This window comes from Acinonyx jubatus, chromosome B4, assembly GCF_027475565.1.
Source record: "Acinonyx jubatus isolate Ajub_Pintada_27869175 chromosome B4, VMU_Ajub_asm_v1.0, whole genome shotgun sequence".
NCBI lineage: Eukaryota > Metazoa > Chordata > Mammalia > Carnivora > Felidae > Acinonyx > Acinonyx jubatus.
This window is the reverse complement of record NC_069387.1, coordinates 114012482-114031527: the sequence shown is the minus strand read 5'-3', so window position 1 is coordinate 114031527 and position 19046 is coordinate 114012482. Positions and strand designations below refer to the sequence as shown.

Genomic DNA, 19046 nt, shown 5'->3' with positions numbered 1-19046 from the left:
TGTATGACCTTGGGCAAGATATTACCCTCTCTGGGCTTCTGTTTCCTCATCTGTAAAATGCCGATAATAACAGTAATTACTTCATGAGGATCAAACAGTATATGGCCATGGTAATTATATCACAAATGATATTATCGTCCTATCTCAGCCACTCTTCTGGACTATAGGGATACAGCTGTGAACAAGATAGACCAAATCCCTGCTCTAAGGAAATTTCCATTCTGTTTTGAGGTGAGGGGAGGACATACCATAAACCATGACAACAACAACAACAGCAAAAGCAAAAACAAAAACAAACAGACAAGAAACTAGGAGATAAATGCTAAAAAGAAAATTAAAAAGTGTGGTATGATGGGAGCCTGGGTCAGATGGGACACCGTAAGTCAGATGGTCAGACAAGGCTTTTCTGAGGAGGTGACATTTATGCTGGAACTTGAATGATCGGAAGGGATAAATCATCAGGGGCAGAGAGTTCCCAGTTAACAGAGAACAAATGCAATGACCCTAGGGTAGGAAGAGATCTGGTGTGTCCAAAGAGAAGAAAGAACGTACATTTATCTGGCATCGTGGCCCATAATCTTTGCACTGTACCTCATGGTCTTTCTGATGCAAGTCATATGGATAAAGCCATAGGCAAGTAGAAAGCTCTAAAATTCATGTGGCAAATACTGTAGGTTGGCTTACTCAACACATATTCCAACCCCTTTCTTTCAGGAAAGCTAAAAACTATAGTCTTAAATTCCCTTCCATTTAGATTGAGGTTTGAGACATAGTTTCTGCCAACCTGCAAAGCTTAGATACAAGATGGCAGCTGAGCCCAGAGAGAAAGAGAGCAGATTCCCTGCTACGCTCAGCAGTAGAGGCACTTGGTTCTTCTGGGGCATGCGTTAAAACAGTTCCATGTTGAAGTAGGGCGTTTTTTTCTCATTGTGTGGCATTCAAGCCTGGTTCTCTGGTCTTCCCAAAGATTCTGTGAGCTTTCTCGTTCCTTTCACATATTTATTTCTGGTTAAACCAGCTGGAATGAATTCTGTTGTCTACAACCAAGAACTTTAATTCGTGTGGTGTCCTACTAATTCCGAACTCTCACCAGCTTCTCAACCTCTTCTCCCATCCCACCCCACCCCATACCCTTCGTCTTTGGTACATGTGGCTTTGTCTAAGAACAGGAATCTCTTGGGTGCCTGGCTGGCTCAGACGGTAGAGCTCAGACCCTATCTCAGGGTTATGAGTTCAGGTCCCACATTGGGCATGGAGCCTACGTTAAAAAAAATTTAAGAACAGGAATCTCAACCCCACTCCAGAACTGGGCTTCTTTAGCTGAATCATCCAAGATGATCCATCTTCTGTTTGATTGCTTACTTCTGCAGCTGGCACCGAGCTAGGAACTTTGGAGGCTATAATGGTATATAAACCATTGCTCTTGTGGGAATATGAGATCTCGAGACTTAAAATGATAACAATCATGTAATTGGAGAATAATAATGATTAGAAAATAATAGCAATAACGACCATAACAGAGTAGTTATGTGTTTCATGAGTACTAAATAGGTGCCAGGTAATAAGACCATTACGTGCCTTCTCTAATTTTATCTGCAGAGTCCTAGGAAGCAGGTATTATTATCACGCACTTTAAAAGATGAGAGAGCTGAGGCTCAGAGAAGTCAAATGACTTTCCCAAAGGCACACAGCTAGTAAGTGGTGGAGGCAGCTTTGGGACCTACATCTGCTGCTCTGAGGTCTAGGGTTCTTTCTGCTCAACCACATTTTTCTTCCAATTTAATTCACCCGTTTTAGGATTGAATTCAGCTGCGTAGTACAGGCAGTCAAAAATAATAATGACTTAAGCCAGAGTGGCTTGTAAAAGAGGATCAGAAGTAGGCAATCCAGGCTGGTATGGAGACTCTATAGAGGCAGGGCCCAAGCTCCTTTAGGCTTTCCATCCCACCATCCCTAAGGTGAAACTTCATTCTCATGGTCTAAGACAGCTGCTGGAGCGCCAACCATCATAATCATGTTCCAAGCAGTAGGATAGAGGAAGAAACACAGAAGGAAAGGTCAGATACCTATGATCTAGCTATCTTTTAAGGTCTCCCCGAGGCTGCTACATTTGACTTCTGCTTCCGTCTTACCAGAACTAAGCCACATGGCCACAGCTAGGTGCAAAGGAGTCTGGGAAAAGAGATCTTTATTAAGGGTAGCCACCTGCCCAGCTAGAAATGAAGTGTTACTTTATTAAGGCAGAAGGAAAGTCGATAGTGGGGTAGGATTAGTAAGCTCTGCCTCTCCCCTTTTGGCATCAATCTTAGAAGGCTACTGGGGCTGTCAGGGGCCGAGCGGAAACAGATGGCACTCTCAGAAGAACTTAACTGAAAAGAAGTTGATGGAGAGATTATTTTCGAAGGTCTGGGAACGATGAAGGGACTTGTAGAGGGAACCGTAAAGGGATAAGGAGACATCCAGAAGCTAGCAACAGAAGGCAGCTGCTCTCAGCCCTGGCCCCAAAGGGAGAGAGAAGGGCCAGTGATGGGGCCAGCCTCTCTCTCCTCCTGCCCTCCCTTTTGCGGGCAGCCCCCCCGGGGTCACACTGGGGGCAAGGGAGCCTGGGTGACGCAGCCCTAGAGATGGGCCTTCCAGGGGCCCTGAGCCAGGAGAGGAGGGCAGAGGACAGTTGAGGACACATGGGGAATACCCAGCAGAGAGTCACCTGAGCAGGTGTCCCTGAGCCCTGCGTCTTTCCACCTACCAGGGCGAGCTGGTGAGAGAATCTGCAGCAGTTTGACTTGAAAGAAAGACTAAACTTCCAGCAGGGCTACGGGAGGAGAGGGGCCCCAGCTGCGCTTGTAAATGACTGAGGAGAGCTCAGTCAGCCCCAGACTCGGGGCAGAAACAAGACCACCCCCTGTCCCCTCTCTGGTCAGGGAGGGCGCGGAAAGTCAGCTGCTTTTCCCCTTTCTTCTGTTTTAGAGCTGTCCGGTGAGCTACAGAGTGTGCAAGAGTGAGTGGGTGGCCGGCTGCTCGGAACACACGAGCCTCCGTGCAGGTTTCTACCACCTGCGTGCGAGCAGGGGCGAGCAGGTAAAGCCCGAGCAGAGCGGGGAAGCCAGGGCGAGCTGTCTTCACCCTCTGTCTCCTCTTTCTGAATCCAGATGTGGATTGTATGTGGTCTCGTATCGTCCGCTATTATTTTGAACCCATGTTTTCTCCCCCCAGACTTGAGCAGGCATTTAGTTTCCTACTTTATCTTTGTCCCTCAAACACCTAGCTAGCTCTGAGGCAGGATAGTGTATGGCATTGCAGTCCAGAATATTTGGGGTCGGGACTCTGCTTGGAAAGACCACATATCGCGTGATTTCATTTATAGGAAACGTCCTGAATCGGCCACCCTACAGAGACATAGAGTAGACCGGTGGTTGTCGGGCTGGGACAGTGGGGAATGGGGAATGGCTGCTAAAGGGTATGAGGTTTCCTTCTGGGGTGATGAAAACGTTCTAAAATCGACTGTGGTGCTGCTTGCACAACTCTGAATATATTAAGAACATCGAACGGTAATTTAATTTAATTTTTTAAAAGTGTTTATTTATTTATTTTGGGGGGGGTAGAGGGAGGGAGAGAGAGAAGCAGACTCCCCACTGTCAGTCCAGAGCCGCATTCAGGGCTTAAACTCACACACCATGAGATCATGACCTGAGCCAAAATCAAGAGTCTGACGCTGAACAGACTGAGCCACCCAGTGGTGAATTAATATTCACCCTTGAATATTAATTTAAAAAAAATTTATTTTATTTATTAAATGTTTTTATTTATTTTTGAGACAGAGAGAGACAGAACATGAGCGGGGAGGGACGGGGGGTGGGGGGGAGGACATAGAATCTGAAGCAGGCTCCAGTCTCTGAGCTGTCAGCACAGAGCCCAACGCGGGGCTCGAACCCGTGGAGCATGGGATCATGACCTGAGCTGAAGTTGGACGCTTAACCAACCGAGCCACCCAGGCGCCCCTAAAAATTTTTATTTTTGAGAGAGGGAGAGAGAGAGAGCGTGCGAGTGCAAGCGGGGGAGGAGCAGGAAGGGAGAAAGAGGATCCAAAGCAGGCTCCACGCTGACAGCAGAGAGCTTCGTGCAGGGCTGAAACTCATGAACCACGAAATCATGACCTGAGCCGAGTCAGATGCTCACCATACTGAGCCACCAAGGTGCCCCTTGAATGTTAATTTTTTTAATGTTTATTTATTTTTGGAGAGAGAGAGCAAGCAGGGGAGGGGGAGAGAGAGAGAGAGGGAGACCCAGAATTCAAAGCAGGCTCCAGGATCTGAGCTGTCCGCACAGAGCCTGATGTGGGGCTCGAACCCACCAACAGTAAGATCATGACCTGAGCTGAAGTCAGACACTCAACCAACTGAGCCACCCAGGCGCCCCTTGAAAGTTAATTTTTTAAACTTCAAAAAAAAATTTTTTTTTGATGTTTTATTTATTTTCGAGAGACAGAGACTGAGCACAAGTTGGGGAGGGGCAGAGAGAGAGGGAGACACAGAATCCGAATGTTAATTTTAAAGTGTGATGTCTACGGTATGTGAAGCCTATCTTAATAAATCTATAACAGAAAAAAAAGGCCCTACTTGGCATGAATTTACAGCTTCTACATCTGTCAAATGGGCATTGTAACATCTACCTCAAAGCCGCTTCATGGATTAAGTGACATACTGTATGGAAAGCAATTACTGTAGCGCCTTGCACATAGTAAGTGCTCAAAAAAGTTTGACTCTCTTGTCATAGTATGCCCATTAAATGTTTTCCAGCTGACTCTTACATTTTCAAAATAAAAGTGGAATATGAAGCCAGACATTAAAGTTTACAAATCAATCTCGTTCTAGCCTCTCGTTCAGCAAGTGAGAAATGAGTGGTAAACCCAGAAAATTACCACTGAGAACAGTGGCTCAAAGGCAGTTATGGAAGAGTGAGTGGGTGCATGAGTGAATTCGAGATCTCAGAAGGATAGCCATTTTGCCACATCACTTAACTGTGTGCTCTGCTGAAGCAGCACCCGACCCTACCTGGTGTGGTCCTTTGCAAACAGAGTGAGTGGAAGAGCCATTGCGTGACTTTTGAGTTAGAGAAGTCAGCGTGTGCTCACTAGAGTCTGAAATAGAAATAACTTCATACAGTTCTTAATTTTATTTATTTTTTTAAATTCTTTTTTTTTTTTAATGTTTATTTATTTTTGAGAGAGAGACAGAGACAGAGCACGAGCTGGGGAGGGACCAAGAGAGAGGGAGACACAGAATCCGAAGCAGGCTCCAGGCTCCAAGCTGTCAGCACAGAGCCCAACGCGGGGCTCGAACTCACAAACTGCGAGATCGTGACCTTAGCCAAAATCGAACGCTTAACTGACTGAGCCACCCAGGTACCCCTACACTTCTTAATTTTATTTTATTTTTTTTTTTAACGTTTATTTATTTTTGAGACAGAGAGAGACAGAGCATGAACAAGGGAGGGTCAGAGAGAGGGAGACACAGAATCTGAAACAGGCTTCAGGCTCTGAGCTGTCAGCACAGAGCCCGACGCGGGGCTCGAACTCATGGACTGCGAAATCATGACCTGAGCCGAAGTCGGCCGCTTAACCGACTGAGCCACCCAGGCGCCCCAACACTTCTTAATTTTAAAATTCTATTAAAATTGTTTCAAACCACTTACATAAGTTTTTTTTCCCCTCCAACTACATCTTTCTCTCTCTCTCCCTACACACCACACACACACACACACACACACACACACACACACACACAGTTCACAATTGATTACAACGTAACATCTCTGATCAGGACACATCTTATTATCAAAGTCTTGATTCTAATTTAATTGACAGCATCATTTTCTTTCTTAGCTTTATGTAACATAGTGGTGAATCTTGAAATGGATGACAAATGAAGGTATGGTGTACATAGACATGTATGTACTTAAAGGATGACCTAGAATTTGTGCTGGTTGCATGTTCAGAAATATTAAAGAGGTCATGACTGATCTGAGTGTCGGAAAAAAGCAGAGTTCAAGCAACTCCATGGGGACATCATCCTCTTTATCCGAATAGAATGCGCATTCTTGAAACTGGGACCCGGGGGAGACTGGTGGCTCAGTTGAGTCTCTGACTTCGGGTCAGGTCATGATCTCACATTTTGTGGGTTCCAGCGCTCTGTTCAGCTGGCATGAGCTCAGAGCCTGGAGTCTGCTGCAGATTCTGTGTCTCCCTCTCTCTCTGCCCCTCCCTTGCACTCTCTCTCTCTCAAAGATAAATGAACATTAAAAAAATTTTTTTTTAATTTAAAAGAAACTGGGACCCATTAAGAATAGGCAGTCTGGCCGGTATAATTCTGGAGAAATGGCTAATCACGGCTGTGATTGGATTACCTGGATCCTTTTAGGAAAAGATCCCATGTACATTTAAATGTTGTGTGTTGAACACTTGCAATGTTCGGTGTTCATCCCAGGCTTCTGTAGGTGACACTTTAGCTGTTAGGAGACACTGCAGATGCCAGAGGAGTGGATGAGGCCTCCCAGCCGAATCAGCAAAGCCTTTTTCTAATAGCCTTGCTTATTTTGGGGGTGAAGGGATTTCTGCAGCCGAGAGGCTGAGCACTTGGCATGGTTTGAGGGTTCCTAGTGGATGTGCCAGAGGGTCTGACTGGCAAACTCGTCACGTAATAATAATTATTTCAATGCTGCTGAAGATAATTAATTTGGGTTTTGGAAAGCTTCCTTCTTGGTGCCTTCGATTCAAAAGGCCTCCTCTCAGCGTGTGCCTGCAGACACAACCCTGGAACCACAAGAAGGGATCATAACAGCAGAAAGTCTTGCCAGCACTGGCCTTTTGAACTCATTTGGAGTTTCCATGGAAGTGGCCGTCAGGGTAGATGGATCTGCTTCCCTCTCTGCTTGAGCCTTTAGAACAGTGTCCCCAGGCACATTGTCATCAAGAGCACACGGGGAGCCAGAGACACGTGGGGAGACTTGCACGTGCCTTTGCCCACGAGTCTCGTCTGCCAAAGCAAACCAAGCAGAAATACACAACACAAAAAGCAAGCCAGCCAGAAAAGATTTGTTGAGGATCCTCCTGGAATTTTGACTGCTGAGGTGGAAAGGAGTGCCGAGTGGGGGGTCTTCTGAAAGCCTGGCTTTTGGGAGGGGACGCTGAGGCAGTCAGCAGAGGTATTCTGTTCAGCCGGCCTGAGAATGTCCAGGGGGCTCCTTCCAATCACTCACTTATTGAGCACCTACTGGGTGAGTGTAGGCTTCTGGACATTGAGGATATGAAGGAAATAGCAGTCAATAAAACAGACAAAATCCCTATCCACATAAGCAAATAAATGAATAGCTCACATCAGAGAGGGACATGTGATACATGCTGTAAGAAACAAGAGTCAGGTTGAGGGAGAGCGAGTGCCCAGGCTGAGGGCAGCGTGGGGACAGGGTAGTCTTATCAAAGGAGGGTGATAGGGTGAGACTGAAAAGTATGGAGATTTGAAGTGAGTCCCAGGGACACCACGGTGGGGGTGTGTCCTGGAGAGAGAAGAGCAAGTGCAAAGGCCCTAGTGCATGAGCCTGTGTGGCAAAGACTGACTTGGTGGCCTCATGGCTAGAGCAGATGGAGCTGGGAACAGTGGTGGGGCAGGGGTCCGAGACAGCTGGGGGAGGGCTTCAGTTTGTGGTGTGCTTTTGGGGTCATTGTAAGGACTTTGCTTTTCCTGAGATGACAGGGTTTGGGGTGGGGGTCTGAGAAAGGAGTGAGGTGATCCTCACCACATTTTTTTTTACTGTTTATTTTTGAGAGACAGAGAGAGAGAGACTGAGTGCAAGTGGGGGAGGGGCAGAGAGAGAAAGAGACACAGAATCCGAAGCAGGCTCCAGGCTCCGAGATGTCAGCGCAGAGCTCGATGCAGGGCTGGAACCATAAAGCATGAGATCGTGACCTGAGCCAAAGTCCTTAACCGACTGAGCCACCCAGGCGCCCCGCCCCCTGCAGCACAGTTTAATGCGGATGCTCCCACTGTGGTGTGAAGAACATACCATGTCCCATCGAGAATGGGAGCAGGGAGGCAGCTGGGAGGCAGCTGCGGTGGTCCTGATGGAGACAAGATGGCACAGCCCGGGCTGGTAAGGGTGGGAGGTGGGAGGTGGTTTGATTGTGGGTGGAGCCAATGGGACTGGAGGAGGAGGATCTGGTGGACTGGATCGCAGGGGCACAAGAAATGGGGAGGGAAGGGCCCCTCCAAATCTTTAGGCGTGCACAGCCGGAGGAATGGAGTTGTCAAATGTTGAGTCCGTGGCAGTGGAGGCAAAGCCTGGTTTTGGGGTAAAATCCTGTTTTGAACTTGTTAAGCCTGGGATCTTTATTTGATATCCAAGGAGAGGCTGATTAGGCAGTCGTGAGTGTGAGTTCAGAGGAGAGGTCTGGGTAGGGCCATAAATGTGGAATTCATCAGTTTATAGATGTTATTAAAGGGACTGGATGGAATTTTCCAGGGTAAGTGTGTAAATGAAGAAAGTTGAGGATAGAGGCCTGGGGCTGCTGCTAGAACATGCCCAGTGCTGGTGGACCCAGTGCTTGTATTGCCTTAATGGTGGAGAGTCAGGGGGCGCCTGGGGGACTCAGTCGGTTGAGCTTCTGACTTCAGCTCAGGTCGTGATTTCATGGTTCATGGTTTCAAGCCCCATGCCGGGCTCTGTGCTGATGGCTCAGAGCCTGGAGCCTGCTTCGGATTCTATGTCTCGCTCTCTCTCTCTGCCCTCCCCTGCTCGCACTCTCTCTTTCTCTCAAAAATAAATAAACATTAAAAAAAAATTTTTTTTCATGATGGAAGGTCAGGCAGAGTCCTGGGTCAGGACTTTCCATCTCCTGGGGATTTGCTTGGAGAGGTCCCAAGAGAGTGAGGTCTTGGTCTGCTTGGCAAATGTTTGTGTAAGGTCTGTAACTGCACTACTGTATTATAACTACTACGGGTACCGTCCTCTCTACCAAATACACCAGTCCAAACTTCTTCTGATACCTTCCCAGCCCTATTCTACAGAAGCAATGACCTTCTTTCCCCTCCCTGAGGACCTACCACCTTGCCACCTGTGTGCTTTCCACTCGTTGTCATCTTAACATTGGGTAATCAAGAGAACAGTGGCTTAATACTGAGACTGGTACTTAAATCTTGGTTTTCCTGCATGTTAGCTGTGTGACATTGGGCAAGTCTCTTAACCTCTCTGAGTCTCAGTTTCCTCATGTCCACATATTTCACAGGCTTATTTTGACAACCAAATGGGATTATATGGGTAAAGAGGTTACCCCTGTGTCTAGCGAGTAAGAGGTAATTATCATAGTAAATACTGTGTGCCAGGCACTATTTCATGCATCTCTTATTGTTTCCACTTTACAGATGAAGTTAAATAACTTGGCCCGCTGGTACCTCAAGCAGCCTGACTCCAGGAATTATTCATTTGGCCACTATGCTATATTGCTTCTTGAGAATACTTCAAACATTTTCTTCTCAGGGCACCTGGGTGGCTCAGTTGGTTGAGTGTCTGACTTCAGTTCAGGTCATGGTCTCACGGCTGTAAGTTGGAGCCCCGCATCCAGCTCACTGCTGTCAGCACAGAGCCCGCTTCGGATCTTCTGTTCCCCTCTCTCTCTGCCCCTTCCCTGCTTGTGCTCTCTCTCTCAAAGATGAACAAATCTTTAAAAAAATGTTTTCTTCTCTCTTATTTTCAAATATTTTTATTAAATGGCTCAAGGTTTCAATTCGTAGTTTGTATTTTTCCTTGTTAGTAAATTACACTCATTATCTGATGCTAAGACAATTGTCATCCCCTTTATACTTAAAAGAAGCAATTAAATGCAATGGCAAGGAAAGAAAAGTTCAAAATTTCTGAAATACAAGAGATAAGGTCTTACTGCCAACCTTTCCTGTGGGAAGCCAGTCAGTGTAGCTAGGCATATAAAGCAAGCCGGGCATATGACTTTCTTCTTGAATAGGCAAGAACTGACCAAAAAGGAAAATTATGTTTTTAGAAAGCCATGACAATCTGAACAGAGTGAGAGATTTGCATTTTAGAATGTTCGGAGAAGTCCGTTTGCACCCTGCATTATGCATTTGCATATGTATATGTGAAAGCGTGTTAGCGAGTGTATTTGAAGGTATGTGAGCATATGCAAATGCTATGTGCATAGGCTGTGCACGCGCATGTGCGTTGGGAATATGTAATACTTACTGGCTACCAAAGGAGGTGGCTCTCTGGGTGCTTGGCACAAAAGGATGAGCTGGGATTAATTTTCTGGCTTATACTTCTTCAAATCATTGAGCCAATGACACTCAGAAGGGAAAGCAATCCCCAAGGAGAAAATAAAATTCTTTCCCATGAAATAGAGCTGCCATGTTTAGCAAACAAAAACACAAGCCTCCCAGTTAAATTTGAATTTCAGATAAACAATGAATAATTTTTTAGTATCATTATGTTCTGTGCAATGTTTGGGATGTCTTTTACGAAAAATTATTTGCTATCTGAAATTCAAATCTAACTGGGCATGTTGTATTTTATCTGGCAGCCTTACCATGAAGACAAAGAATTTAAACCCCTGCCGATTTTTAAAAATCTTTAAAATTCCCCAACCCCTTTTGGACTAGCCAAGATCTGTGGCTCTGGCTGGAGGTGTCAGCTCATTCTTTTCTTTCAGGAAATCCCTTAATGACTGGGCACCACCATCTGTGAAATGGGGAAATAATCTGATTCTGTCCTCTCAGAGGAGGGGAAAACCCTGGAGAATTTCACATCCTTATCCACACGCATAATGGCCTGGGGCACTTCATAGAACTTCATTCTCCACTCCAGTAAAAAACCAATTAAGAATTGTTTCAAAGGATTCTTACTTATGATGTGCCTTAATAGCCAGCCAGCATCCCGTGGTGTTCAATTTCTCCTTTCTCCCTCTCTCTAGCTTGCGTGGTGACAGAATTCTTCCTTTTAGATGAGAAGCAAACTCAGTGGGAATGCAGAGAGGAAATTTCCCATAACTCCAACTCCTGGGAAGCTCACGGCAGGCACAGGTGAGGCCCAGCATCCAGAGGGCTGGGGATGGTGTGGGCGTCTGGACCACAGGACTTCTTCCAACTGGAACAGAGAAGCACGTGGGGGTAAGCCTCAGTCTCTCAAGTAACAGTTCCTGGGTTCATACTGTGTCCCTCACTCTTTCGCTGTCTGGATTAGAACCTCTTGGACCTCCGCCTTCTTCATCTGTAAAATGGCTGAAATACTAGTCGCTATGTCACAGAGTTATTATAAGGACTAAATGACATTAATAAAACTGTGTCTGGCTCCCCGGAAGCACTTAATGAATGTTAGTCATTGTCATTGTTGCTTGGGACAATTTTTCCTAACCAGTTCAGTTATAATTTTTATTAGTAACCTTTTCTGATGGTAGACAGAATGCGTGTTCATAGACCAGTATGTAAGAGTATAGAAAAACCACAGGAAAAATATTAAATCAGAAATACTTCGTAAATCTCTCTCTGATCTTTTAAGAAAGAGCTCTCTCTGATCTTTTTCTTTTCTTTGTATAAGTGGTCTCAATGCTGACAGTGCATCAGAACCACCTAGGAAGATTTAAAAATACAAATACCTGGGCCCCAAACCAAATCTAAAAAGTCAGAACCTCTAGGGGCAGGGGCAAGGGATCTGTATTAAAAAAAAAAAAATTCTAAGAGCACCTGGGTGGCTCAATCGGTTAAGTCTCCAACTCAATTTCAGCTCAGGTCATGATCTCAGGGGTCATGGGATCGAACCCTGCATCAGGCTCTGAGCTGACAGCGTGAAGCCTGCTTGGGATTGTTTTTCTCTCTCCCTCTCTCTCTGCCTCTTCCCTGCTTGCTCACTGTCTCTCAAATAAAACATTAAACAACATGTTTTTTTAAAACTCCAGAACATTCTATTGTAAAATCAGGCATAAAAATCCTGCCACTCACTCATACATGTGCTCTCTTTCTCCCTCATACAGTTCTCAAAAATTGAATAATATTGTACATTTGGTTTTGTAACCTGTTTTTATCGAGTTGCCTTATCGCTCATTATTCTTCTACAATATCTTATTTTTTCTTAAGGCTTCGGCAGTGGTTTCCAGTAAGTGCTGCTTTTCACCCAGCGGTCCTCTCAAAATGAATCCATTTAAAAATGTCACCACTCCTGCCTTCTCTTGTCCCACTAGTCTGCCACAGTTGATGAATAGAGACCCCATTCATCATTATTCTTTCTTCCCATCTCTGATTTTAGCTTCCTGACTGATGGCCACATCTGGCTCCGGCCTCTCGGTCATCACTGCACAGCTTTGTGGCTAAAGCTGGAGATCGTGTGGGCAGACCTGCCCGTGCAGGTTTGCACAATTTCTTCCCTAAAATATTAATTTGACATATAACACTGTTTTTCATTTACTGCTCAGCCGACCATGGTAGTGGTGATTTCAGTTCAAAACGACCTCCAAGGACTCTGGAGGGAAATTTCCCTGGCTGTCTACTGACATTTTAGGAAAATAAAATGACGTTAAAACACCATAAAAACATCCTTCATAGACAGCTGTCTGCAGTTACTGATTAACGAGACTGGACATGGCGTGAGCAAAGGCCTTAAGCCAATAAGAAGCAAACACACAAGGCTTTATCCCCTCTTGCTGCCAATACCTGAAATTACTGAAATTGATAGTCATTACAGGACAACAAATGTGGCCCCGATTCTCTGTCCTTCCTGGCTGATACTCCAGGGGCACAATGGAAGCCCAAGTGATGGCTGTTTGAAAATTCTTCAAAGCCTTGTAAACCAGGGGGTTTCTCAAGAAATGTGGTGTTGAGTGTCAGTTAAGCGTCTGACTTCGGCTCAGGTCACCATCTCACCACTTGTAGGTTTGAGCCCCGCGCTGCTGACAGCTCGGAGCCTGGAGCCTGCTTCAGATTCTGTGTCTCCCTCTCTCTCTGCCCTTCCCCTACTCTCAATCTCTCTCTCTCTCTCTTTCTCTCTCTCTCAAAAATAAATAAATATTTAAAAAATTTAAAAAGAAGCATGGTGCATTTGAAAAAAAATAAAAAAGGAAATGTCCATTTAAGAATCATCTGCATGGAGCAGTAGGCAGAATGGGTATGGCAGGTGACCAACTGGTCTTCAAGTGAGGAAACCAGGGGAGCTTGGCCCCTGGAGCCGGACCATTTGCTCTGGGCTCTGGGCCAGGCCAAATGAGGGATAATAATAAGGGCTGCAGGCCACTCTGAGGACAGCAGGGCATCGCCCAAAGAAGTCTGACTGTTTAGTGAATACACAGCTGAGAATGAAAGCAGTTCGTGATGACTGAGGAATGATGTGCCGGGCACTCTTAGGGTTAATTGAGGAAGCCTGGGGGACAGACAGCCTGTCCTCTCCCGAGAGAGTAGATATTTTGAATGGTGCTAATAGGATATATTCCTATTGAAGAGTGAGGGACGTGAAGCCCATTCAATGAGCCAGAATTTGCTGGCCTATTCTGCTCTTCTCAGGCCATAGGAACAAGAGTCTTAAATATGTGGAAACTTTCTCCTGCAGTGGGGAAGAACATGGGTATTGTAGTCATACAGACCTGCAAGCTCTTCCACTTATCAACTGGTGATTTAATATCTCTGAGGCTCGGTTTCTTCCACCCTGTAATGGGGGCAGGTACGCACTTCATAGGGTGGGGACCAAATGTGCTAAGTGCCTGTGCAACAATGTCTGGGACGGACAGTGCTGGTTTCCCAAGGCTGCTGGGGCCGGAACAGAGGGGAAGTGAAAGTCTCAGGCTGCGATGGGGTGATGCCGTCAGGGGGTGACGGGAGGTTTTGCCTGAGTGGCAGTGTCACTCAGACCTTTGTCCACGGCAGGGGAGGCCCTGAAGTAGGCCTAGGCTGAGGCTGGCTCACAAGTGTGATAGTTTGATGGTTTGCCAAGTTGGTGTGAGCCTCGCCCTGTTCTGGTTGGTTGTTGAGCAAGACAAGGCTGATGACAGAAGCTTCTCCTCTGTGTGGCAGTTCTTTTCCATCCCAAATAATGGAAATGGCAGGATCTCAGGAGGCCAAGACCAGTCAGAAGGGTTTTGTATCCCCCTTATCCCTTATCATACCAGGTGCATCCTCCAGGTAAGTGCCCTGTTGCTTCTGTCTCCAGCCTGAATGCGGGCTTCTGCACTTTTGCAAGCCGTCCTCACCCCAGGGGTAATATCTCCCATTTGGTGGGGATGGTTGCAAGTCTGCAAGCCCATCCGAGTGACTGTGCCGGGGAAGGAAGCTTTGCTAAGTCTCTTCATTAGTTTTCTCAGAGCAGAAATTGAGCACCCATGGTGACATTTCATTTCAACACTCCTTACTGGACACTGATGGTTTCTTCCCATTCTTGAATTGAAACAAGAAAAGTGGGCAAGAATGATTTCTAAACAGAGTGTGATTTTAAGCAGAGGATTTATGAACATATGTTCTCCTCCCTGGTTGCAGATAGGCAACTTTCTCTGGGAGAGGATAGAGATCTTATTGCAAAAACAATAGATATTGATCTCAATCTGTTCATTGCTTCTGCTTTTCATGAGAAAGACAAAAAGATTGTTGCATGGAAGGCTGGGGGAGAGCCTCAGTTACCATGCAAAGAACTTTCCACGATAGGAGCTAATATCCCCAAGCACCTACTACTGCCAAACAATGTGCTAAGTACTTTATGAAATTATTTCACAGCAGTTCTTCCCATTTCAAAGATAAAAAGTTGAGAGTTTTAGCCAGGGAAATCCTAAGGCTAGAGCAGGGAAAGCATATATCTGGCCATGGGAAGTTTGGGGATAACACCCCCTCCCCTTCCTGTTGTCTGAAAAGAAAAGGATCGGATGTCCATTTGGGAGGATGAAAACAGCCCTCAGCCTGGGTTCTGGCCAAATCGGGTCCACAAAGGACACAAAGAGACTTGTGAGCCTCTTGTGTAAGTCAAGATTCTTGGGTGCACGTGACAGAAATCAAACCCAAGCTAACTTAAGCTTAATGAGAAGAAATCTACTGGCTCATCCAACTGGGGCTGGCAGAGGCGTGACTCACAGCTGGAATCAGGCATTTAAATAACACTCCCTTGCTCTCTTCCTCCCTCTCCTCTGTGTCTCGGCCTCATCCTCTCCCATTACAGTCAGGCTTTCTACACTCAACCAGGCTTTTATGATCCTAGCTCAGCAAGACTTGCAGAAAAAGCAGGTTGTCTCAGTGAATATTAAATATACATGGCAGGCACTGAATGTAACTGTAGAGAAGGGCTCGGATAAGTCCTGTTGGTATAGCACCATGCCACTGTACCAGTTATGATCACCATTGTCAGGGTGATAGGGTACGGTGACGAGTGAGCCCGTGGTCAATGCAGGGCAGCAAATTGTGATGGATGATTCTACGTGAACTAGATAGACGGGCTGAAGGAGTTCCCCAAGGGAATCAGGGAGGCAGAGCAGACAAAATAACAGATGCCCACTAGGCCCTGGAACTGACAAGGAGAGTCTGAGAGATGCCACCTTCATAGTGATCCTTTTGTGCCCCTAATTACTCTAAACATGACAATGATCCCATATATCACATTTATTAGTTTGCTGGGGCTGCCGTAAAAATTACTACAGACTGGGTAACTTATCACCAGCAGAAATTCACCTGTCACAGTTCTGAAGGCTGGAAGCCTGCCATTTGGGTGCCGCATGGTTGAGTTCTGGTGAGGGCCTTCTTCCTGGTTCGCAGGTGGCTGCCTGTGTGCCCCCATGGCCTCTTCTCATCCTCAGTGCGTGCAGGGGGCTCTGGTGTCTTTTCTTCTCGTAAACAGGGCATTGGTTCTATTGGATCAGTACTCTACCCTGATGCCCTCATTTAGCCTCAATCCCCCTGAAAGGCCTCAGCACCGTCACATGGGGGACGAGGGCTTCAACATGTGAATTCTGAAGGGACACAATCCAGCCCATAGCATCCTGAGATCTAGATACTTTTTTGAAGATACAGTTTACCTCTGTTCTACAAAAATCTCAGTGCTCTGAGAGACACCTCATGCTTGAAAATGATAGTCAGAAATATCTGAGGGGCGCCTGGGTGGCTCAGTCGGTCGAGCGTCTGAGTCTTGATTTTGGCTCAGGTCATGATCTCGTGGTTTGTTGGTTTGAGCCCCATGTCAGTGCACTGTCAGTGCAGAGCCTCCTTGGGATTCTCTGTCTCCCTCTCTCTCTGCCCCTCCTGCATGCTCTCCCACTCTCTCTCTCAAAATAAACTTTAAAAAAAAAAAAAGAAGTATTTGAAATTCTAGGTAAGTGGGATTCAGGAGGAAAGAAATTACATTGCCTGTGGATTGGAAGCTCCGTGAGGGCAGGGACTGTGCCTCTGAGATCAGCAGTTGGCCCTGAGAAACACATGAATTGAGGAAAGACGGACTTCCCTAGAGATGTACAAAGATCAGTGGTTTGAAACGCATTATTATCCGAGCTTCATTTGATCTCTGTTGGGAAAACAAGGGAGGGTGGACACTCCCTTTTGTCACTGAGGGGTGATTTGCCTGAATTTTTAAGAGGCAGTTTCCTGCTTCTCCTGTCTCGTCCTGGTTCTGAAGACACTGCTGCTAATAATCAGGTCTGTTGCTCTGTCTGCCCTGTCTTCTGGGAAATAAAGTCTTGCACTTGAGATACTGTGTAACAAGAGCATTTTATTTAACAAAATAAAATACATACACACATGCACACATGATCAGTTGCTTTAAAAATAGCCTCAGAAAAGCTCTCATTTTCGTGTGTCTTAGGATTTCTTCCTAAAATCTAGCACAGCTTTTACAGTTTTGTTCAGGGGCTTGCCTGCTTATTCTTTTTTCCGGGTTTTGGATTTCAGATTCAGTCACAGTTTTGTAGGTGCAGAAAAATTTTTCCTTCTTCTCTTCTAGGTTCTTTGGCTGGCCAAATAATTAAATTGATGTAAGACGGATTAACAGGAGGAAAACAAATTTAATTTCATGCATAAAAGAGCCCCATAAAGCTATGAGACTCAAAAAAGTGACCCAAGTAGACAGTTTTTATGCCTTTTATTTTCTTAATTTTTAAATGTTTATTTATTTAAAAATAATTTTTTTAATGTTTTTATTTATTTTTGAGACAGAGAGAGACAGAGCATGAGCAGGGGAGGGGCAGAGAGAGAGGGAGACACAGAATCGGAAGCAGGCTCCAGGCTCTGAGCTGTCAGCACAGAGCCCCACTCGGGGCTCGAACTCAGGAGCTGTGAGATCATGACCTGAGCTGAAGTCGGACGTTTAACCGACTGAGCCACTGAGGTGCCCCTATACCTTTTAGATAGAGAAACAGTAAATTTATAAAGAATTAGCAAGATAAAGGGGTTTGGGCTTGGGGTCGTAAATTAGTGAAGAAATAACAAGTTTTGTTTGCATAGCCTTCTCAGCCCTAAATTCCCTATTTTTGGTGATAAGGATCCCTTCTACCCTCCTGGTACATCTTTCACATGGGAGATTCGTCTCCTGCTTTCAGGGGGACAAAGGCGGATCGGAGTGTTCTTCTTGCACTGACTCTCAAATAATTTTAATTCAAAATAATTTGAAAATGAATCAAAGGAAACCTCATTGAAAATGGAATCAGGATGCCAGAAGGGGGAGCCCTCACGCACTACCCCTGGACGGATTCCAGCCGGCAACAGGAAGCGGGGTCCATACCGAGCGCAGCTCAACGGGGAGCGACTCACCTTGCAAGCTGATACCACTTTTCTGTGTCAGCAGGAGGAAGAGAGATTCCCTTCCTTGCCCAGGAACTCAGCCAATGAGAAGCCATCACTACTCTGAACCCTCGCTTACCTCCAGTGAACTTCCACTCAGAATAGCCCCTCCCACTTCCTCCTCTTTCTCTATAAGCTAATGTTCCTTTCCTTTGCTTGTTGCACTTGCCTATGACTTTTGCTATATAGCTTGAATGACAAGCTGAATTACAAGTCCTCTGTTATTTCTGAATAAACCCAGTGTGCTGGTAAAATAACTGGCCGTTTTAAGGTGGACAAGTCAGTATGCAAAGTGGCATATCTGGGGGTCGCGTATTCTCCTGGGACTTCCATTTGCTGTCCTGTTAAAGCCTCTGTAGGTACTTCCTTAAAAGTTTAAGAATAAACAGGACCGGCTGTGACTGCTTCAGAATAGTATCCATTTTCATGTAGTGTCATGGTGGCTTGCCCTGGAGAGGGCTGCCTGGGTACCAGGTTATTTATCAGCTCTGTGGCTCTGGGCTGGTTAATCTTTCTTAGCTTCATAAAGTTGTAGGGTATATGAAAAGCGCATATAGCACAGTGCCTGTCCAGGGTAAATGCTCTAAAGTAATAACTATTATAACTATCTCTCCCTTTTACAAATTGCTCAATGTCCCAAATGCAGGGCTCTAAAACTCAAATGTCTGCAGGAGCCAGGAAGGTAATTTAAATGTATAAAGCTAACTGGTTTGGGGCTTTGGGAATGGGCTCATCCATGATGAAGTAGGGGGAGCACATGATCTGCTAAAAGAAAGTCAAATTTTATAACTGAAAGGAAAGGAGAGGAACGGAGGGAGGGAGGGAGGAAGGGAGGAAAGAAGATAACATCGTACATGTTGGCTGGCTGGATTTGGCCCTAGTTTGTAACCCTAGCTCTGATATAAAGGAGCTGAGTGAGCTCCGTTAGGGAAACGAATCTCAGGTTTTAGGATTTGTCTTAGGATGTTCTCAGTTTTCTTTTTTTTTTTTTCAACGTTTTATTTATTTTTGGGACAGAGAGAGACAGAGCATGAACGGGCGAGGGGCAGAGAGAGAGGGAGACACAGAATCGGAAACAGGCTCCAGGCTCCGAGCCATCAGCCCAGAGCCTGACGCGGGGCTTGAACTCACGGACCGCGAGATCGTGACCTGGCTGAAGTCGGACGCTCAACCGACTGCGCCACCCAGGCGCCCCAGGATGTTCTCAGTTTTCAACTGTCAGTGACAAAGGAAACTCCCTATCAAAAAAAATATTAATATTTA

General features: G+C 45.8%; 1 long non-coding RNA gene across 1 annotated transcript in view; it reads left to right on the top strand.

Annotated features, from left to right (window-relative positions):
- Positions 1 to 18755, top strand: part of LOC113602779 (uncharacterized) — a 30251-nt gene extending 11496 nt beyond the window's left edge. Inside the window, exons 2-3 of the long non-coding RNA XR_008300410.1 lie at positions 2968 to 3078; positions 10970 to 18755. This is a non-coding gene — a long non-coding RNA (uncharacterized LOC113602779). The remainder of the gene's footprint in view (positions 1 to 2967; positions 3079 to 10969) is intronic.
- The last annotated feature ends 291 nt before the right edge of the window (positions 18756 to 19046 follow it).